Raw genomic sequence first — 23836 nt, 5'->3', positions numbered from 1 at the left:
AAGAATTGCAGAATTTTCTCAGTTAAATGAGTTGTCTGGAACAAATACATTATCACCTATCCAGGGGATGGTTGACAAGTTGTTGATTAGTGGGGGTCCAACTGCTGAGGCCCACACTGATCAGAATCTTTAGAATGGAGTGGTAATGTACATGCTCATTTATTCCCTATGGGCTACCAAATGCTGTGATTGGCTTTTTACGGTATTCCCGTAGAGAATTAATGGAGTGGCGTCCAGGAATCCGACCTGCCACTCCATTTTGTATCAGGGATTAAAGTTCCTTGTTGGGAATAAAAATTTCCGGTTCTGCTAACTGGTTTCGAGTCCCAACTGTTGGACACCCACCAATCAGCAAGTTAACCTGTGGCTAGATATTAACTTGTTTTCACTGGACAACTCCTTTAACCCTTTCCCAACAATGCAATTTTTTTAATTTTTGCACTCTTATTTTCTCCTTCCTGTTTTCAAGAGCCATAACTTTATTTTTTCATCTATATGAGGCCATGTGCACATGTTCAGTATTTGGTGAATTTTTTATGTTAGTATTTGTAAGCCAAAGCAAGAAGTGGAACAATCAGAGGAAAAATAAAGAAATATCAAATACTGAACGTGTGCATGTGATCTATCATAAACTTGTTTTTTGCAGGACAAGTTGTACTTTTGAATTACATCATTGATTTTCCAAAAAATTTGAAATGTGGTGAAATCGAAGAAAAAAAATTACAATTTCACAATTTCTTTTTGGGTTTTGTTTTTACAGTGTTCATTTTGCTGTATAATCACTGGGTAATTTGATTACAATGAGACCAAACATGCATAGTTTTGTTTCATTTAATCGGTGAAAAAATGTGGAAATTTGTAAAAACATTTTTTTTGCCATTGTCGTAATTTTCCGAAACATGGAACATTTTCATTTTTCAGTCAATGGGGTTGTGTAAGGGCAAGTTTTTTTTTTACTGAGCTGGTATTTTTATTGGTATCATCTTGGAATAATTTTGCAATGTTTTGATTGCTTTTTGATCACTTTTCATTACAATTTTTGGTGGTGTTACAGCAGCCAAAAAAACGAAATTATCTACTTTTGAATTTCTTTTTCTCAGTTTTCAGTCATAGAGGAGCTGCCAGCTCGACTTCACGCACCGGTCAGTACATACCATAGTAAGCGGCGGCTGTAACTATGCCCCGGCATTGACTGACAGCTCCTCAGCAGTGCATGAGTTTAGAGCCAGTCAATGCCATGGGGGCACAGTTGCAGCCTCTGCTCACTATGTACTGAGCAGTGACTGAAGCCGCTCTGGCTGAGTCTCTATGACTGATAGCCCGAGGCTGCCGTGAGGAATAAAGTTAATTTTCTCCCAGTAGCCAGCATTTCAGTGTGGTGACCGCACTGCTTTAGAGTGCTATTAACCTGCAGATTAACCCCATATCTACCTGTTAATAGCATTTTTTGACATGACAATTTGCCTTTAAGGTCTTTCCTTACAGATCTATTTAACCCCTTCATTACATATAATGTCATATGCACATCATATGTCATGTCCCTGCCTTTTATGCAGGCTCACAAGCCAGGCTTGCATATTTCCTGCACATTTTATCAGCTGACATGTGCCTCTAACAGCTGCGAGTGGACTGGAGCTCCTCCCATGGCTGTTAACCTGTTAAATCCCACTGTCATTCTCTGACAGTGGCATTTAAATGCCTCTGACAGCGGCATTTAACACACGCCGACAGGGGCTCATTTCGTTCCATGCTCCCATCGGCGCACCCAGGACGTGATAGTGAGGTGTTAATGGGCTGTCAAGACAGTCGGGGTTCTGCTGAAGATTAGAGATGAGCGGTGTTCGACTCGAACTGTTCGCCAATCTCAAATTTGAGCTGTTTTGGGCGGTGTTCGAGCCGTTCGACGAATCCGAACAATTTGCAAAAAATCTGGCTGTTCGAGGTTATGTTCGATAACTGTTCGTGCACCAAAATCGTAACTGGATTTTTTCACAGTAATACTGTAAATCAATGTTAATGCACATTTTCAGTGTACAGCGGGCGGGGGGAGGGGCAGGGGATGGATCTCTGCAGAAATAATGCCGATCTCCATTTTTATTTTCTTTCCCGCATTTACAGTGGGGCAGTGCAGTCTGTCAGCCTATCAGCAGCGCACACACGCAGCAAAGTGCTTTTTTTTCACACAAGCAAGGGCATGTGTCATTGGCTGTGTATGTCACATGTCCTTGCCTTATAAGACCCAGCCATTTTCCCCATCGCCACCATTTTCTCACTGCTGCAGCTGTGTGTTAGACGGCACCGCTGCTGCTGTTAGCGCTATATTGTGTAACTGTGAATTGCAAGCGAATTTTCTCTTAAATAGACAGAAAGGTTTAGGGAGTAGGGACTAGTTTTTAATTGCAGCCCTTTTGAGGGCTAGGTTACAGCAGTTCCTAGCACTTTTTGCCAGGTAGGTCTGTGCCAGTGCTGTGCAAGTGTTTTTCACAGCATTTGGCTAAATCTAACTAAGCCAATCCTTTTGGGCCTCTAGCAGTGTGTGTTAGTCAGTGGAGTAGCCTATCTGTGTTGCAAGCTACACCACCTGTGTATCTAATACCATTTTTTTACTGCACCTAGCCAAGTAAAACCTTTTGGGCATAGTAGCAGTGTCTGTTACTCATTGTAGTAGACCATCTGTACCAAGCTACACCACCTTTGAATTTAATAACAATTTTTTACTGCATCTAGCCCAGTAAATAATTTTGGGCCTGCAGCAGTGTCTGTTACTCATTGTAGTAGCCCATCTATACCAAGCTACACCACCTTTCAATTTAATAACAATTTTTTACTGCATCTAGCCCAGTAAATAATTTTGGGCCTGTAGCAGTGTCTGTTACTCATTGTAGTAGCCCATCTGTACCAAGCTACACCACCTTTGAATTTAATAACAATTTTTTACTGCATCTAGCCCAGTAAATAATTTTGGGCCTGTAGCAGTGTCTGTTACTCATTGTAGTAGCCCATCTGTACCAAGCTACACCACCTTTGAATTTAATAACTATTTTTTACTGCATCTAGCCCAGTAAATAATTTTGGGCATAGTAGCAGTGTCTGTTACTCATTGTAATAGCCCATCTGTACCTAGCTACACTACCTTTGAATTTAATTACAATTTTTTACTGCATCTAGCCCAGTAAATAATTTTGGGCCTGTTGCAGTGTCTGTTACTCATTGTAGTAGCCCATCTGTATCAAGCTACACCACCTTTGTATTTAATAACAATTTTTTACTGCATCTAGCCAAGTAAAACCTTTTGGGCCTCTAGCAGTGTCTGTTACTCATTGGAGTAGCCCATCTGTACGGATATGCAGCGATACTAAATAACCAATGGTGCACAAGCTTATGGCCTCTGTATTGGGCAGAACAAGTGCTGACAAAAAAACAGACACTTCTGGAACTCTTCCCAATAGTGGTAGCAATAGAAATACGGGGCGCGCGCCTGGCTAACAAAAATATACGCTTCATAACAAAAAACACCAGCCTAGCGCACTGCATTAATAAGATGGCATCATCGTCTCTCCCAGTGCTAGGCCTACTACGTGGGCTAGCATTCCTGTGCCTAAAACACAATGTATGAGTCCGCGCTAGCCATGATGCTGAGGCGTCTAACGCTGCTGCTAACGCTTTATCACAATTCAATTGGCAGAATTTCACAGAGCTCCTCCCCAACACTCACCCATCGGGCAACAGTTGCCCACCCTCCCTATGGGATCTAGTGGCGAATAGTTGATGCCATTAATCAGAGCATCAGTTGCCCTGTCAACGTGGCAAGCATACGGTAAGGCATGGGAAGAGTGGACACGACTAGTAGCAGGCAGACGGGTTGACCAATGTGAACAAGCCAGATTACAAGTCACCATAGAATTTCTCCACCAGCTAATGATGAGGGGCATATCAGGGGCGTCAACGCAGCAGTGTCTGACCGGAGTAGCATTTCAATTCCAACTACTGATTGGGGAGAAGTGACAAAGAGATTCATCATCAGACAATCCATAAAAGGGTGGAAAAGGGGTCAGCCAAGTCAGGAGTGTAGACGTCCCATCCCGTGTCACTAAAACTGATTTCTCACATCATATCCCTAACACCATTAACATGACACTTACAATTTGAAGCAACAATACTGCCAACTGCATTTGCGATCACCTTCTTCGGGGCGCTATGCATAAGCGAATTAGTCCCTCAATCCAAAATTACCACCAGTGGAGGCTTATTACAGCAGGACGTAGTCATAGCCAATAATGCAATACGTCTACGCATACGCAAATCGAAAACGGTTCCAGCGGGCAGGGGCACTTGGGTACTTCTACAACCCACAAACGGTACACTGAGTCGGGTAACAATAGTAAAAACATATATAACCATGAGATCAAAGTAATTTCTTCCTATCACACATTGATGGAACGCCATTATCAAGATACCAGTTCCAAACTATATTTAATAAATGCCTACCATCTGCAGGGAACCACCCCAAAGATTACGAGACACACTCATTCCGCATAGGCGTTGCCACGGATGCAGCAAGAGCAGGACTGTCAGAAACGGAAGTTCAGACGATAGGGAGATGGCGATCCACGTGTTTGGCGAGATGCATAAAACCCGACTTGTTATTCTAACATGGTTTGTTTCTTTTACAGGTGAAGCTAAGCCAACAGTGTGGGTGATAGGCCACTCGTATATATATTGGGCAGAAAAAAGGGCGAAAGTCCGCCCAGGCGGGAGGAAATTAGAGTTTCATAACACATATTTCAACTGGAGAGGTATTAGAGGCCTGCAATGGCCACAGGTACTAATGGAGGTAATCAATGTAGGGAGAGAGACAAGAGGTGCGGTCATCTTAGTTATACAGGCCGGGGGAAACGACCTAGGTCATCACAAGAGCGCATAACTAATGGCAATAATGAAACTAGACACTGAGTGCTTCAGAGAATTTTTCACAAAACTAACTATAGTATGGTCAGAGATTGTGCCGATAGCGGTATGGCAAGGTGCGCGAGACATCACGGCCATCGAACGGACAAGGCGGGTAATAAATATTCGGATGGCAAAATTTAGAAGAGACAGAGGCGGTGTAGTGATACGACACCGACAACTGGAAGGAGATAAAGCAGGCCTCATATGGCCCAACGGTGTTCACTTAATGGATATTGGACTGGACATATTCCTGTCAGGACTCCAGGACGGAGTGGAACAAGCGTTAAGAGTGATGGATGGGGGTCAGAGTCCTGCATACGAGTACGCAGGATCCTCCGTGGCCTGGAAATAGAAAGGACATGTTGTAGAGTTACACTTGTTGGCCAACTTGCCGGTGTGGAGACACAGGGCATGCTGCAACAAGCTGAATTATTTTAGAAATAAAATGCCTTTCTAATGGAATGAGTACAAAGAGTTAATAAAGCTGTGACCGATCCTCACCCATCTACTTGTAAGAGTTACATTATTGTATTGTCAAGGAAAGGGGGGCGGTAGGGGGGCTGAGCGTCTGGGTTTGGTTGGGGGTCCCCACAGTCTGCCTAGGCTAGATGCAGTTAAAAATTCTTATTAGATACACAAGCAGTGTAGCTTGCTTCAGAGCTGGGCTACTACGCTGACTAGCAGACAATGAAGCTTTGGAGCAGACCTCTGAGTAAACAGCTCTTCAGACTCAACCATCTGTGTTACCCCAAGCCATAGTGTATGTAGTTTCTTACGGTTAAAAGGGGGGGGGCGACCCAACCCACCTGGAATTGACGAGGCCAACGTCACGTAAAACACAGCAAGGGGACTCCACAAAGAGTCTCCATTTTTTCCAAAAATTGTGGCACAGACACCACTTCAGTGGCATCAATTGCCCCAGAGTTGCTTAAAATGGTTGGTGAGGTGATTTTACCAAATCCTCAAGCTTTTACTCTCCCCAGGATGACACAGGGGTAGAAAAGTCCTTGCGGATCCATGATTTGTTCATCTTTATGAATGTGAGTATGTCTACATTCTGAGTGGACAGTCGCGTGCGCCTATCTGTCAGCACACCACCAGCAGCGCTGAACACACGTTCAGAGAGAACGCTGGCTGCAGGGCATGACAAGATCTCCAAGGCGTGAGTGGCGAGCTCCGGCCATTTTTCCAGATTGGAAGCCCAAAATGAGCAAGGGTCCAGTGACACAGTCATGGCTTCGATGTTCACTTGGAAATACTCCTGTACCATCCTCTCTAGGCGTTGACTATGTGTCAGACTTCTTGTCTCCTGTGGCCTTGCAAAGGATGGTCTAAAAAAGTGGTGAAACAATTCCACAAAATTGCTGTTACCAGCAGATACTGTGTTACTGTTACGGTTTGAGTGATGAAGACTCGACAGTCCCACGGTTGGCCAGTTAGAACTGTGAGATTCACTACGTGCACCACTGGTGTTTTGTGGAAAAACACATGTAAGATTATGCAACAGCCTCTGATGACACTCCTGCATGCATGAATTCCTTTCTATGGCAGGAATTATTTCGGCAAATTTACTTTTGTACCGGGGATCTAAGAGTGTGGCAACCCAGTAGTCGGGATTACTTTGAATTCTGACAATCCGAGGGTCATGTTGCAGGTAGTGGAGCAAGAAGGCACTCATGTGTCTTGCGCATCTAGGAGCCCCAAAATTATTTTCCGGGCTAGATGCAGCTAAAAATTATTATTAATTTGAAATCTGGTGGAGTTTAGTATAGATGGTCTTGCGCATCCAGGAGGACCAAGTCCTTGTTGTGTTGGTAGCGAGGTAAGAATCATGCTTCCTTCCTCTGCCCTCTCCCCACAACCTCGCACAACAGAAATGTGATCAAGGTCTCCCTCATCTGATGAGTCTTCCATGCCCATCGCCAGTTCGTCCTCCACTTCATCCTCGGCTCCTGCACCTTCCTCAACAGTTTGGCTGCTACCATGCGCCCTGGTAAATCCCTCTCCCCCACCCTCCCATGCCTGCCGCCTTGGTGCTACCGACCGTCTGGACCTTGGAGATGTTATCCCTTACGCATACGACTCCTCCTCTACTTCCTCCACCTCCTCTTGTCCCACCTCCTGACTCCAAAGTCTGTTTAACGTGTGCTCCAGCATGTAAATCACCGGAATAGTCATGCTGATAATGGCATCGTCAGCACTAAACATCTTCGTCGCCATTTCAAAACTGTGCAGAAAGGTGCATAGGTCCCTGATCTGAGACCACTCCTCCAGCGTGATTTGCCCCACCTCTGGATCTCGTTGGCCCAGGCTATAAGTCAGAACGTATTGCACCAGGGTTTGTCGGTGCTGCCACAGTCGCTGCAACATGTGCAGAGTTCAATACCACCGTGTCGGCACATCGCATTTCAGCCGGTGAAGTGGCAGGCCCAACGACTTCTGTAGAGATGTAAGTCGTTGAGCTGCGGGATGCGAACGGCGAAAGTGAGCACACAGCGACCGTGCCCTCTGCAGAAGGCCATCTAGTCCAGGATAGTGGGCTAAAAATTGCTGGACAACCAGGTTCAACACGTGAGCCATACAATTCATGTGTGTGACATTGACCCGGCGAAGGGCCACACCCAGGTTTGCAGCATTGTCGCACACGGCCTTCCCTGGTTGCAGGTCCAGTGGAGACAACCATTCATGAAACTGGGTCTCTAGAGCTGACCACAACTTCTCAGCTGTGTGACTCACATTTCTCAGACATTTCAAAGTAAACACCGCCTGATGACGTTGAGCCCTGCTGCCAGCATAGTAAGATGGTGTGCAGGATTCCTTCTGCGCAGTTAGAAAGCGGGTGGCATTACTAGACATGCTTTGGGTGCAGGTGGAGGACCGAGAGGAGGTTGAGGAGGCAGAATCAGTGGAGGAACTTCTAGATAAAGAGGATTGATGCACAACTCGTGAGGACCGCAAGACTTGGACAGCAGCCCCTTGTCCTGCTATCACCTTAGTTACCCAGTGCCCAGTCAGCAACATGTAACGCCCCTGTCCATGCCTACTCGTCCAAGTGTCTGTGGTGAAATGCACCCTGTCACACACAGAGTTTCTCAAAGAAGCGGTGATGTTGTGTGCGACATGCTGGTGTAGCGCAGGCACACCTTTCTTTGAGAAGTAGTGTCGACTGGGCATCTGGTACTGGGGCACTGCGACGGACATAAGGTCTCGAAAATCCTCTGTGTCCACCAGGTGGAAAGGCAGCATTTCTGTAGCCAACAGCTTGCAGATGGTGAAATTCAACCTCTTAGCTTTGTCATGGCTAGGAGGAAATGGTCTTTTACTTGTCCACATCTGAGGGACCGAGGGCTGGCTGTTGTGCTTAGACGGGGTTGAGTAGGGTGTCCCCGGCAAACTGTTGGTCTGTGAGGAAGATGCAGGCGGAAAAGTTAGGTTGCCTTGATCCAAAGGTGGTGCTCTCGATGTCCGGCCCGGCCCGCTAGGCCGCATTGTAGCACAGTGAGCTTCCCACTGCAACTTATGCTTCATATCCATGTGACTGTTCATTCATGAAGTACTCAAACTATGGATTTTTTGGCCTCTACTTAGATTTTGGTGACAAATATTACAGATAACACAAGTTGGGTCATCCTTATCCATCTGAAAAAATGCCCAGGCTATCAAGGCTTAGAGCCCATGCGACCTGAAGAGCCACGACTTATGGTCAGAGGCAGAGTTTTGGTTGACGATGCAGTTGTTGACGTGCTTCCAGTACTCCGTCTCCGTGCATGAAGGCGCAACCTAACCTCGTCGTCAATAGCATCCTCCTCCACCTCCTCTGCTGAACTCATCGACTGGCTGACTGTGGGTTGACAGTTAGTGGGATCTCCAACCTCGTCATCATCACCCTGCGTGTTCTCAAACCCGTCGTCCGCAGAGCCAACCTCTTCCTGCCCTGACCAAAAAGTCAAGTTGTCGCTCCAATCAGGTATTTGAGTCTCATCATCGTCTTCATCATTGTCTCCACCAACAGGAGTTACAGTTTGGGAAAGAGGGTCTACATTATGCTCAGAACCTTCTTCATCTGGTCCTGGATCCGACTCATAAAGATTCTGGGCATCAGTGCAGAACATTTCCTCATCTGGATTAACAGAAGCTCTGGAGCAGACCTCCGTTTCCCAGGCTATAGTATGAGTAAACTGCTTTGCAGACTCAACCATCTGTGTTACCCCATACTCAGACCGGCAGCTGGAGACTTGGGAGCTGTGAGGAAGCAAGTGCGATTGGGGTGACACCTCTGAGGACTGGAGTATTTGTGATGTTAAAGTTGAGGTGGAGGAGAGCCCACTTGAAGGAGCACTTGATATCCGTTGAAGCACCTTTTTTTTTTGCCTCATCTGGAATTTGTAGCGATGGGCGTGTCCGTAAGAAAGGGATCGTATCACATTGTCCACGAAAAGAAGTAGATATCTTAGTTTGGCTGGAAGATGTTCTTTCTTCTGCAGATGTTACTCCCCCCCACCCACCACGGGGGGGCTCGACCCACTAGCGGACAGGCACCAGTATTGGGAGAGGGGGGCTGGCCGTCAGGGTCCACCGAGGCTCTGGAACAAACCCAGCGACACAGAGGTCGCACGGGCAGGAACGGACTGGCCGTGTCGGCTTCGCACTCCAGCGTAGTCCCTCTGCCCGCTCGCGCCCGTAACCTCAAAGGGATGTGCAAGCGGCTTTTCTTCCCAGGGCTGCTCCCTGCCCAGTAGGAATATGGGGGAGCTCTTTTCGGCCTTCCACTGTACTCCCTTACCTCCCTCACCCTCTTTCCTTCTTCCGTTCTCCATCTAACCCAACGAGTCTGTGGTGTCCGCTCTCCCTCCAGCTCTCTCCTTCTCACAGGTGGACTACCGCGTGTATTCACACTGTGGCAAATCTTTTGGGCCCAGGCATAAGAAGTTGTCGAGGTAATGGATAATATGTGCCCCCTTAGAAACGTCCATTACAACCCTTTCGATGAAGCAACTAAACGCCTCAAATAGTGAGCAGGATCTGGACCACCCAATGGGCAAACAGCGATCTATATAGTATGCTCCTTCCCAGAAGCAGCCCAGTAGGTGGACACTATTCGGAGGCACAGGTAGTAAGTAACCGGAACGCCGCATCAATGTCTGTTTTGGCCATTAGGGTGACCCTTCCCAACTTCTTGATCTGCCTGATTGCCTTGTCAAAGGATGTACAGTATATACTACTGTACTTGGTTCCGCGTCGATGTTGTCGTTTACTGACCTGCCCCTTGGATATGACAAATGGTGGATTAGTCCGAATGTATTGGGTTCCGTTTTTGGCACAACTCACAACGGGGATACCACTACGTCTTGTAAGAAAAGTGTTCTGAATGGAACCGCCATTCTACCTAAAGATATTTCTTTTTTCAATATTCTTGTCACGACGTCTGGGTGTTGGTAGGCTGATTTTAGATTTTTACTCCAGCCTTTCTTGATTTTAGAAGGGCATGACATGCCTATATCTGTGTCTCCCCCTCCTTTTACTCCTCCACCTCTTTTCTTTTCGCATGACTATATGTACTTGTCACTTTTCCATGTGTTAGTTGTGTCTTCTGAGCAGTTTGTCAGCTTTTGGACACCTTTGAAAGTGTTTTCTATGTGTTTCTATATGTTTTTGTTTGCCTGCCATTGGTTTTAACGGTGTTCGGTTTTAACGGTGTTCGGTTTTAACCGAACCAGAACACTACGGGGGTGGCTCAACTCTACTGAAGATCCAGCCTGTGGCTGGCATTAATAGGGGATCATAATTTTAGCAATTGGATGACCCTAACCCTAAAAGGACTATTAAATCCAGTAGAAAGTGAAAAAAACAAAATTTAAAAAAAATATGAAAAAAAAATAAAAAAACACAAAAGTTCAAATCACTCCTCTTTTGCCCCATTAAAAATAAAACAATTAAAAGGAAATTAAAATTACACATATTTGATATCGCTGTGTTCGTAAAAGTCCAATCTATCAAAATATTAAAAAATTAATCAGATTGGTAAATAGCATAACAAAAAAAACGTTTTCTTGGCCACTGCAACATTGCAATTAAAATGCAATGAGAGACAATCAAAATATTATATCTAATCCAAAATGGTATTAGTTAAAACTTCAGCTCAGGGTGCAAAAAATAAGCCCTCAAAGCCCTAGAAATTTTTTCACTGCTTAAATAAAAAAAAAAAACTATACATGTTTGATATCTGCGTACTAATACTGACCTGGAGAATCATATTATCAGGTCAGTTTTACCATATAGTAAACATGGTAAATAAAAAACCCCAAAAGCAATTGTGAAATTGCTAATTTTTTACAATTTCAACGCATTTTGAATTTTTTTCCTGTTTTCCAATACACTATGTGCTAAAATAAATGGTGTCACTCAAAATTACAACTTATCATGCAAATAACAAGCCTTCATACGGCTATATTCACGAAAAAGTAAAAAAGTTATGGCTCTTGGAAGAGGGGGAGAAAAAAATGAAAAAAATGAAATATGTTCAAGGTGTGAAGGGGTTAATTAAGGTTATATTTTGATAAATTGGACTTTTACAGATGCGTATTCTTGTATTTTTTTATTCCTTTATTTTTAATGGGGGGGGAGGGGATATGATTTTAATTTTTTTTTATATTTTTTATTTTTTTTAAATATTTTTACAAATATTTATTTTATTGAATTCTGTAGTCCCTTTAGGACAGTGGTGCACAACATTTTTGGATCTGAAGGTCACTTTGTCAGATTGAACGAACCCCAAGGGCTACAATAAAAGTTGGATATTAGTGAGTATTATCTTCTCTGAGGGCATATTGAAAGTATGCGCCATACATAACTAATATTTGCTGCTTCTATTTTTTGACTCACATTTAAAAGGAGGATTAAGGTCCCCTTCTCATCACTCACAATCCAAAATTGAAGAGACCAAACATTCAGCCTTCCCATTGAAGATTAAGGGGTTGACTGGTGAAAACAAATTTGCACTTATCTACAGGATAGCTGACAACATGTTGATTGAGGGGCTATGACTGCTGGTACCCACACCAATCGGCAGAATAGGGAGTTTTTATCCCAGATAGAATGGAGCGGCAGTGCGTCAGCTGAACTACTGCTCCATTCATTCTATATGGGGCTGCTGAGCGCTGCGCTCGACTCTTTCAAGTAGCCCCAAAGAAAATAAATGGAGCAGCAGTCAGGCATCTGACCTGCTGCTCCATTTTGAAACAGGGATAAAAGTGTCCCATCTGGCACATTGTGCCTATCGTTGTAGGTCTCCGCATTTAGACCCTCACCAATCATTAAGTAATACCTTATTCCGTGGATAACCCCTTCTAAGCAAGTTAATGAAACAGTTGAGTGTTTCCCTTCTCCCATAAACAACAATGAATATAGCAGCACAGATGCATGATCACTAGTGATGAGCGAGCACTAAAATGCTTGGGTGCTCGATGCTCAGGTCGAGCAAATTGGAATACTCAGGTGCTCGACCCGAGCAATGAGCCCAATGCAAGTCTATGGGAAACTAGAGCATTTTCCAGGCGGCTCACCCTGGCGGTCTGCAGAGGGCCTAAAAATTACCCAAATCGATGGGAACAGTGCTCAAATGACATGGGAACAGCATGGGGAAGACCCCTGGAAGCATTTCTGACTCCCAGGTCACTGCTGTCAACAACGTTGTCAGATTATTACTCCACTTTTACAGACTCACAATAAAACATACAAAAATGAAACCAAAATGGATTTTCCTGGGAAATATGTTAAGGAACATCCTTTCCAGGGTAATGACTTGTATGTAAGGTAAATAAAATAACCAAAACCAAAAATACTCCTCCACAACTTGGGCTATGTTCACATGTAGCGCTTTTGATGTGTTTTTGCACTTTTGCATTGCTTTCAATCAAGACAAATGCATTCACCAGGAAATGTCATTTTAACATTTTACAGTCTTATCTGGCCATGTGGTGTGTGACACATGATCAGACACATGCATACAGTGCTGAAAAGACATGGGAACAGCATAGGGAAGACCCCTGGAAGCATTTATGACTCCCAGGTCACTGCCTAAAAGTGAGACCATCATAAGTGATCCTTGGCGCATGCAAAGATGCCTCCCGCCACGCACCTGTCATTGCAGACTTGCAAAAATCACTGTTCACGTCCTTGTCCCACTTCAGCGTTCAGTTGTCAGTATGCAGGCAGCCACCCACCCACCCACAGGCTGCAATACTATACTGCCAAATTTTTGACAGCTGCTTGCACTTGAAATGTGGCCTTTTAGGCTCGTGGAGGCGGAAGCTTTTCATAACCTCATGCCTGCGGCGGCCGGGTGTCCATACTCGGTCCCCAGCAGCCACTATATTTCCCGGTATCGCCTCCGCCTTCCACAAGCATGGGTCCCACAACATTACACTTACTGGGAAGGACCTCCTAACCACAAACACGTGGACAGGTAATGTGGCCAGAGAGGGTACAGAGCCAGTCCACAACTTTTTTTTGCTGAGAGTTGCATTTATCTCGGTGAAAGGACTGGCATAGAGGGAAACCGTATCTACCCTGCTTGTCATTTCTCCCAGGAAGTCCTCTAAAGCTGCTTGCACTTGAAATGTGGCCTGAACATTACTGCTGGTACTTTTCTGTGGGAATTTGCTTGCCTCCTACCAGCCTGGAATATTTCCAGCAAACTATGGTACAATGCCATGGTATTAGCACTAGTGTTGAGCCACCCCCGTAGTGTTCGAGTTCGGTTCGGTTCGTCGAACACCCGTGTGTTCGCCGAACTGTTCGTCGAACTGTTCGTCGAACACCTTCGAACACCGTTAAAACCAATGGCAGGCAAACAAAAACACATAGAAACACAAAGAAAACACCTTCAAAGGTGTCCAAAAGCTGACAAACTGCTCAGAAGACATAACTAACACATGGAAAAGTGACAAGTACATATAGTCATGCGAAAAGAAAAGAGGTGGAGGAGTAAAAGGAGGGGGAGACACAGATATAGGCATGTCATGCCCTTCTAAAATCCAAAAACTGAGAAGCCGACACGGCCAGTCCACTCCTGCCAGTGCCACCTCCGTGTCGCCGGGTTTGTGCCAGAGCCGCGGTGAACCCTGACGGCCAGCCCCCCTCTCCCAATACTGGTGCCTGTCCGCTGGTGGGTCGAGCGAGCCCCCCTGTGGTGGAGGCAGCTCTAAGCTTTTTAATTTAAATTGTCTCTCTAATTTGAATGAATACACTTTAAATCCATTTACAAGGATCTATTGGAGGGCAAGTCTCATGCCAGCAGCCGCGGTAATTCCAGCTCCAGTAGCGTCCACTAAAGCTGCTGCAGTTAAAAAGCTTTTATAAGGATCGAGCTCGGCTGTCCACCGCAAGGCATCCTACTGCCAGTCCCAGCCTCTATGCCTTGGGGTGCCTCCTGATGCTCTTCACTAAGTATCCCATGGTCCCGAAGCATTTCCTTTGAAAAAATTAAGTGTCTAAACTACAGGTGGTGCAGCTTGCTTAACAGCCGGGATAATCCGCTCACTAGCAGACACTGCTACTAGGCACAAAGTATTTCCTGGGCTAGATGCAGTTAAAAATTTGTAATTAGATACTCTCGTTGGATGCTGAGAAAGCATTCCATAGAGTCTCCTGGCACGCCATATATGATTCTCTTAAAAAGCTTGGGGTAGGGGTCTAGGGGACCCTTTTATAGCCAAAATCACGGCCCTGTATCGCAATACGTCACTTAGGCTGAAGATAAATGGAACTGTAGCACCCTGAGGGCTCGGTTGCTACAGACGTATTGCACCTCACCCAGAGGTGTGATATCTCACTCTCAGGTAAGGATGGAGTGTGGATCAGGACCCGACACCTGCATGCATTACACCACATTGCTGTGGGGCAGGGCGACCAATATGCCCCTGAGATGGGCACGACAGTCTCTGTCCCTGGCTGGAGTGGGGGGAGGGAACACTGAGGAAGGGGAACCCTGTAGTGCAGGAGCAGGGAGGAAGCAGTTCCTGGGTGCATTGAGAAGGGAGTATAAAAGGTGGGCACCATCTTAGTTCAGTGCAGAGAAGTCTGAGCAGAAGTGGCAGGGAGCAGGGGCTCTGCATGAGCTCTGCTCCGGAGGCGGGCCTAGTAACAGAGGCCCAGGCCTGGAAGAGGGAGAAGGAAGGAAGAGGAGCGGAGAAGGCTCCAGGAACGAGGAATGAAGGGATCCCAGGGGTGCGGACGGGCGAGTCGCCACCGCACGCCCGAATCCACCTGCGTGGAGGGGTCAGGCCAAAGGGGGAGACCGGTCCCCGAACTAGTGGAGGCAGGAAACGACCCTCAGCTAGAAACCGGAGGCTCTGACATTTTATGTGGCGCAGCCCCTTGCTACACCCGCTAGGAAGGCACCACACAGGGTCAGGGAAACTGGCGCCAAGTTTACCAAGAGGAGGCCCGAGGCAGCCGGACAGAATTGTTGGTAAGAAAGGCCAGACAAAGGACACACAAAGGGGGTCCTGTGAAGTGCTCCAAAGTTATCTGGGAGTTGTCTGAGCCCCTCACCTGGTGAGCACAGTACGACGTGGGCAGCCGTTACCTGCAGACGTGGTCTGGATAATAAGAACTGTGAGTAAAGGCCCTGAACTGCATCACTGACTCCGTGTCGTTACTGCTGCTGCCCTGCACCATCACCCCCATCCTCCGAATACACTGCCCTGAGGCTATACTCCTCCCGTGGGGAGTTATGCTACGCTCTGCTGCACCCACAACACCAGCCTCAGTGGTCTGCCCTGTAGTGGCGGTTCACTCTGACCGCAATCCACGGGTGGCGTAGTCGGACATTTAAACATGAAAACCACATAAATAGTTCCGCCACTGGTTTGACCGCCCTGAGCCACGGAACTGGGTCGCCGCCACGAAGACTACAACCACCAGCATCCACCAAAAAGGGTCCGGCTCCGGGTGTCCCAAGGCCCAGGGGGTGCGTCAGAACATTTTCATCACCTTTCACAATCACCAATGGGACAAGGCAGTGATGTCCTCTGTCCCCTCTCTTATACATCCTAGTGACGGAGCACCTGCTCTCATCAATTGGCCATAACCCCAATATTAGGTGGATTGAGGTGGGAGGCACCGAGTACAAGTGCTCTCTATTTGCTGATGATGTCCTAGTATATATCACTCAATCACATATATCCATCCATGCTGTTATGGCTGAAATAGATCACTTTGTTACATGGTAAAATTTTAAAATCAATGCAGCGAAGTCTGAGGCCCTCGATGTCTCCCTCCCCAAATCCATATAGGATTCCATCCAGTCCAACTTTCCCTTTGCCTGGCCCTCACAGGGTATCAAATACTTAGGAATTCCTATTCATAGAGACCTCTCCCATCTATGTTATCTTAATTTTGGGCCCTTTATTGAACAACTCCATACAGACCACGGTTGGCAAGTTAGAACTGTAAGATTCACTACGTGAACCACTGGTGTTTTGTGGAAAAGCACATGTACACTGCGTTCCAAATTATTATACAAAAAGTGTTTAGGAGTGATAAGGGAAGAATTTGTTTGTTTGTCAGTTAAACTCATTGATGGTGATGTGTGTCAGGGCTCTTTATATCACTGTAAGCAATTGCAGACACCTGTGCTAATTAGTTTGGCAGGTGTGTCCAATGAAAGGCAAGACTACTTAAGAAGGCTCTCTCACATTATTAAGCAGCCTACATTTTCTGCCAAAATGGGAAAGAAAAAGGATGTGTCGGCTGCTGAGAAGCAACAAATTGTGGAGTGTTTAGGTCAAGGCATGACTACAATCAACATTGTGCGATGATCAGGATGAAGTGTCTTGGCAATCAAGAAGTATGTAGCTGATTCACAGTACACACGTGTGCGTGCTGATAAGGGCAAATTGAGGACTCTTTCCTACAGGCAATTACGTCAGGTTGAAAGAGCAGCGGCAAAAAAGCCTTGTCATAGCAGCAGACAAGTTTTTGAAGCTGCTTGTGCCTCCAACGTCCCCCGAACAACAAGATGCAGGGTCCTTCAGAAGTTTGCAGCTGTGCATGCGCCATCCTGTCGACCTCCTCTATCCACTTCACACAAGCAGAAACGGCTCCAGTGGGCCAAACATTACATGAAGACTGATTTCAAAACTGTTTTGTTCACGGATGAGTGCCGTGCAGCGCTCGATGGTCCAGATGGATGGAGTGGAGGATGGCTGGTTGATGGACACCCCACGCAAACACGGCTACAGCGCCAACAAGGAGGAGGTGGAGTAATGTTTTGGGCTGGAATCATGGGGAGAGAGATTGTCGGCCCCTTTAGGATCCCTGAAGGCGCTAAAGATGAACTCCATAATGTATGTGGATTTTCTCAAACAGCACTTCCTGCCATGGTTCAAGAAGAAGAACCGTGTATTTCACAGCAAGATCATTTTTCTGCATGATAATGAACCATCTCATGCTGCACATAAAGCATCTGCATCTCTGGCTGATATGGGCATAAAAGGGGACAAACTTATGGTGTGACCCCCATGCTCCCCTGACCTCTACCCCATTCAGAACCTTTGGAGCATCATTAAAAGGAGTGTCTATGATGGCGGGAGGCAGTTCACATCTAAGCAACAGCTCTGGGAGGGTATTCTGTCCTCATGCAAAACAATTGAAGCAGAAACCATCCAAAACCTGACAAATTCAATGGACGAGAGAGTTCAGAAGCTCCTTTCGAACAAGGGGTCCTATGTGAAAATGTAACATCACCTAGAATAAAGTTTTGAGTTGAAAACTGTTTGATTTCAGTTTCTAACAACCTGCTAATGCTTATAATTTCAAAAATGACCATTTTTTTGGTCTTTATTAAAATGAAAAGGTTGATCGAAAAGTTTGGGGGATCTAAGAGTGTGGCAACCCAGTAGTCATGATTACTTCGAATTCTGACAATATGAGGGTCATGCTGCAGGTAGTGCAGCAAGAAGGCACTTATGTGTCTTGCGCATCTCGGAGCCCCAAAATTATTTTCCGGGCTAGATGCAGCTAAAAATTATTTTTAATTTTAAATCTGGTGAAGCTTATTATAGATGGCCTAATAGGATCAGTGCTACACACTGCTACAAAGCCCAAATTATTTTCCAGTCAAGATACAGATAAACATGATTAGTAATTTGAAAGCTTAAAACGGTTGGTAGGGTGATTTTAACCAATCATCAAGCTTTTACTCTCCCCAGGATGACACAGGGGTAGAAAAGTCGTTTCGGATCCATGATTTGTTCATCTTTATGAACGTGAGTCTGTCTACATTATCAGTGGAGAGCCGCGTGCGCTTATCTGTCAGCACACCACCAGCAGCGCTGAACACACGTTCAGACAGAACGCTGGCTGCGGGGCATGACAAGATCTCCAAGGCGTAAGTGGCTAGCTCCGGCCATTTATCCAGATTGGAAGCCCAAAAAGAGCAAGGGTCCAGTGACACAGTCGTGGCTTCAATGTTTACTTGGAGATACTCCTGTACCATCGTCTCTAGGCGTTGACTATGTGTCAGACTTCTTGTCTCCTGTGGCCTTGCAAAGGATGGGCTAAAAAAGTGGTGAAATGATTCCGCAAAATTGATGTTACCAGCAGATACTGTGGTTCTGTTACGGTTTGAGTGCTGAACACTTGACGGTCCCACGGTTGGCAAGTTGGAACTGTGAGATTCACTACGTGCACCACTGGTATTTTGTGGAAAAGCACATGTAAGATTCTGCAACAGTCTCTGCTGATACTCCTGCATGCGTGCATCCCTTTCTATGGCAGGAATAATTTCTGCAAATTTACTTTTGTACCGGGGATCTAACAGTGTGGCAACCCAGTAGTCAGGATTATTTCTAATTCTCACAATTCGAGGGTCATGTTGCAGGTAGTGCAGCAAGAAGGCACTCATGTGTGTTGCGCATCCAGGAGCACCAAGTCCCTGTTGTGTTGGTGGCGAGGTAACAATCATGCTTCCTTCCTCTGTCCTCTCCCCCCAACCTCGCACAACAGAAATGTGATCAAGGTCTCCCTCATCTGATGAGTCTTCCATCAGTTCATCCTCGACTTCTTCCTGGGCTCCTGCACCTTCCTCACTAGTTTGGCTGCTACCATGCGCCCTGGTAAAACCATCTCCCCCACCCTCACATGCCTGCCGCCTTGGTGCTGCCGACCGTCTGGACCTTGCAGATGTTAGCCCTTCCGCATACAACTCCTCCTCCTCTACTTCCTCCACCTCCTCTTGTGCCACCACCTGACTCCGAATTCTGTTTAACATGTGCTCCAGCATGTAAATCACCGGAATAGTCATGCTGATAATGGCATCGTCAGCACTAAACATCTTCGTCGCCATTTCAAAACTGTGCAGAAGGGTGCATAGGTCCCTGATCTGAGACCACTCCTCCAGCGTGATTTGCCCCACCTCTGAATCTCGTTGGCCCAGGCTATACGTCAGAACGTATTGCACCAGGGCTTGTCGGTGCTGCCACAGTCGCTGCAACATGTGCAGAGTTGAATTCCACCGGGTAGGCACATCGCATTTTAGCCGGTGAAGTGGCAGGCCCAACGACTTCTGTAGAGATGTAAGTCGCTGAGCTGCGGGATGCGAACGGCGGAAGTGAGCACACAGCGACCGTGCCCTCTGCAGAAGGCCATCTAGTCTGGGATAGTGGGCTAAAAATTGCTGGACAACCAGGTTCAACACGTGAGCCATACAAGGCACGTGTGTGACATTGCCCCGGCGAAGGGCCGCACCCAGGTTTGCAGCATTGTCGCACACGGCCTTCCCTGGTTGCAGGTCCAGTGGAGACAACCATTCATGAAATTGGTTCTCCAGAGCTGACCACAACTCCTCAGCTGTGTGACTCACATTTCCCAGACATTTCAATGTAAAAACCGCCTGATGACGTTGAGCCCTACTGCCAGCATAGTAAGGAGGTGTGCAGGATCCCTTCTGCGCAGTTAGAAAGCTTGTGGCATGACCAGACAGGCTTTGGGTGCAGGTGGAAGACCGAGAGGAGGTTGAGGAGGCAGAAGCAGTGGAGGAACTTTGACATAAAGAGGATTGACGCACAACTCGTGGGGACGGCAAGACTTGGACAGCAGCCCCTTGTCCTGCTGTCACCATAGTTACCCAGTGCCCAGTCAGCGACATGTAACGCCCCTGTCCATGCCTACTCGTCCAAGTGTCTGTGGTGAAATGCACCCTGTCACACACAGAGCTTCTCAAAGAAGCGGTGATGTTGTGTGCGACATGCTGGTGGAGCGCAGGCACACCTTTCTTTGAGAAGTAGTGCCGACTGGGCATCTGGTACTGGGGCACTGCGACGGACATAAGGTCTCGAAAATCCTCTGTGTCCACCAGGCGGAAAGGCAGCATTTCTGTAGCCAAGAGCTTGCAGATGGTGAAATTCAACCTCTTAGCTTTCTCATGGCTAGGAGGAAATGGTCTTTTACTTGTCCACATCTGAGGGACCGAGGACTGGCTATTGTGCTTAGACGGGGTTGATAAGGGTGTCCCTGGCAAACTGCCGGTCTGTGAGGAAGATGCAGGCGGACATGTTAGGTTGCCTTGATCCAAAGGTGGTGCTATCGATGTCGGACAGCGCTCAACACCAGCTGGTGTTACCACCTCCAAAGAAAATGATGACCTGCCAATCACGCTGGCTGTTGCGGGTAAAGAGGTGGCAGGTCTGCGCCCCAAAACAGGTGTGACTGCTGTCCCCCCAGTCACAGAGGATGAAGAGGCCGCGGATGCACAAGATATGGCAGACGGTGATTGGCCCGGCCGGCTAGGCCGCATTGTAGCACACTGAGCTTCCCACTGCAACTTATGCTTCATGTCCATGTGCCGGTTCATGCATGAAGTACTCAAACTATGTATTTTTTGGCCTCTACTTAGCTTTTGCTGACAAATGTTACAGATAACACGAGTTGGGTCATCTTTATCGATCTGAAAAAATGCCCAGGCTATGCAAGGCTTAGCACCCATGCGACCTGAAGAGCCACCACGACTTGTGGTGAGAGGCAGAGTTGTGTTTGAGGATGCAGTTGTTGACATGCTTCCAGTACTACGTCTCTGTCCAGGAAGGCGCAACCTGACCTCGTCGTCACTAGCATCTTCCTCCACCTCCTCTGCTGACCTCATCTCTTGGCTGACTGTGGGTTGACAGTAAGTGGGATCTCCGACCTCATCATCATCACCCTGTGCGTTATCACACCCGTCGTCCTCAGAGCCAACCTGTTCCTGCCCTGACAAAAAACTAAAGTTGTCGCTCCAATCAGGTATTTGAGTCTTATCATCGTCTTCCTCATTGTCTCCACCAACAGGAGTTACAGTTTGGGAATGAGGGTCTACATTATGGTCAGAACCTTCTGCGTCTGGTCCTGGATCCGACTCATAAAGATTCTGGGCATCAGTGCAGATCATTTCCTCGTCTGGATTCACAGAAGCGCTGGAGTCGACCTCTGATTCCCAGGATATAGTATGAGTAAACAGCTCTGCAGACTCAACCATCTGTTCTACCTCATACTCAGACGGGCAGCTGGAGATTTGGGAGCTGTGAGGAAGCAAGTGCGATTTGGGTGACACCTTTGAAGACTGGAGTATTTGTGATGTTGAAGTTGATGTGGAGGAGAGCCCACTTAAAGGAGCACTTGATATCCGTTGAAGCACCTGCTGTTTTTGTGCCTCATCTGGAATTTGTAGCGATTGGCGTGGCCGTAAGAAAGGGATCTTATCACATTGTCCGCTAAAAGAAGTAGACATTTTAGTTTGGCTGGAAGATGGTCTTTCTTCTGCAGATGTTACTGTTGCTTTAACACCTACCCCACGGACACAACCTTTTTTCCCCTTCCCAACACGCCTATTCCCCTTTCCACCAGCAGCAGGCCTTTTTCCACTCATTTTGGTGGTTAACTAATTCACAACTCTGGAGTTGTTTGCACAAAAAACAATGGATGGTAACCGAGCAGAGCTGAGTGGCCAAACTGTGGTATTAGGCCAAAACTATTGGCTGGGTTAGATGCAGAAAAAAATTATTTTGAATTTGCAACCTGATGGAGGTCAGTATAGATGGACTAATACAAATAGTCCCACACACTGCTAGAAGCCCAAATATTTTTTCAGAGGTACTGTAGATGCAGATAAAAATTATTTTTAATTTGCAACCTGATGGAGGTCAGTATACATGGACTAATAGACCAAGTCCCACACACTGCTAGAAGCCCAAATATTTTTTCAGAGCTAGATGCAGAAAAAAATTATTTTTAATTTGCAACCTGATGGAGGTCAGTATAGATGGACTAATAGACCAAGTCCCACACACCGCTAGAAGCCCAACTATTTTTTCAGAGCTAGATGCAGAAAAAAATTATATTCAATTTGCAACCTGCTGGAGGTCAGTATAGAAGGACTAATAGAACAAGTCCCACACACTGCTAGAAGCCCAAATATTTTTTCAGAGCTAAATGAAGAAAAAAAATATTTTTAATTTGCAACCTGATGGAGGTCAGTATAGATGGACTAATAGACCAAGTCCCACACACTGCTAGAAGCCCAAATATTTTTTCAGAGCTAGATGCAGAAAAAAATTATTTTTAATTTGCAACCTGATGGAGGTCAGTATAGATGGACTAATAGACCAAGTCCCACACACCGCTAGAAGCCCAAATATTTTTTCAGAGCTAGATGCAGAAAAAAATTATTTTTAATTTGCAACCTGATGGAGGTCAGTATAGATGGACTAATAGACCAAGTCCCACACACTGCTAGAAGCCCAAATATTTTTTCAGAGCTAGATGCAGAAAAAAATTATTTTTAATTTGCAACCTGATGGAGGTCAGTATAGATGGACTAATAGACCAAGTCCCACACACCGCTAGAAGCCCAACTATTTTTTCAGAGCTAGATGCAGAAAAAAATTATATTCAATTTGCAACCTGCTGGAGCTCAGTATAGAAGGACTAATAGAACAAGTCCCACACACTGCTAGAAGCCCAAATATTTTTTCAGAGCTAAATGAAGAAAAAAATTATTTTTAATTTGCAACCTGATGGAGGTCAGTATAGATGGACTAATAGACCAAGTCCCACACACTGCTAGAAGCCCAAATATTTTTTCAGAGCTAGATGCAGAAAAAAATTATATTCAGTTTGCAACCTGATGGAGGTCAGTATAGATGGACTAATAGAATGATGCTATGCCCAAAAGATTTTACTTCACTAGGTGCAGTAAAAAAATTGGTATTCTATACACAGGTGTTATATCTTGCAACACAGATAGGCTACTCCACTGACTAAAACACTCTGCAATAGGCCAAAAAGGATTAGCTTTGCTAGATTCAGCCAAATGCTGTGAAAAAAACTTGCACAGCACTGGCACAGACCTGCCTGGCAAAAACTGATAGGAACTCATGTAACCTAGTCCTGAAAAGGACTCCAATTACAATTAGTCTTTACTCCCACAACCTATCTATTTAAGAGCACAGACCTCCCTGATAAAAGTCGTAGGAAATGCTGTAACCTAGTCCTTAAAAGGACTGCAATCACAACTATTCCCTACTCCCAAGCTATCTGTATATTTGTGCGAAAATTGGCTTGAAATTAACAAGGTATAGCGCACACAGCAACAGCGGTGCCGTCTAACACGCAGCTGCAGCAGTGAGAAAATGGTGGCGACGGGGAAAATGGCTTGGTCTTATAGGGCAAGGACATGTGACATACACTGCCAATGACACATGCCCTTGCTTGTGTGAAAAAAAGCACTTCGCTCCGTGTGTGCGCTGCTGATAGGCTGACAGATTGCACCTCCCCACTGCAAATGCGGGAAAGAGAAAAAAAAATGGAGATCTTCATTGTTCCTGCAGAGATCCATCCCCTGCCCCTCCCC

At 46.1% G+C, this 23836-nt stretch overlaps 1 protein-coding gene across 2 annotated transcripts in view; it reads right to left on the bottom strand.

Annotated features, from left to right (window-relative positions):
* SLC6A19 (solute carrier family 6 member 19) overlaps positions 1 to 23836 on the bottom strand; it is a 291943-nt gene that overhangs the window by 120135 nt on the left and 147972 nt on the right. The window lies entirely within an intron of this gene.

Source organism: Phyllobates terribilis, unplaced genomic scaffold (genome assembly GCF_046119375.1).
Source record: "Phyllobates terribilis strain yellow unplaced genomic scaffold, ASM4611937v1 Scaffold_4__5_contigs__length_816908805, whole genome shotgun sequence".
In the NCBI taxonomy this organism is placed as follows: domain Eukaryota; kingdom Metazoa; phylum Chordata; class Amphibia; order Anura; family Dendrobatidae; genus Phyllobates; species Phyllobates terribilis.
This window is presented reverse-complemented; position numbering and strand designations above follow the sequence as displayed.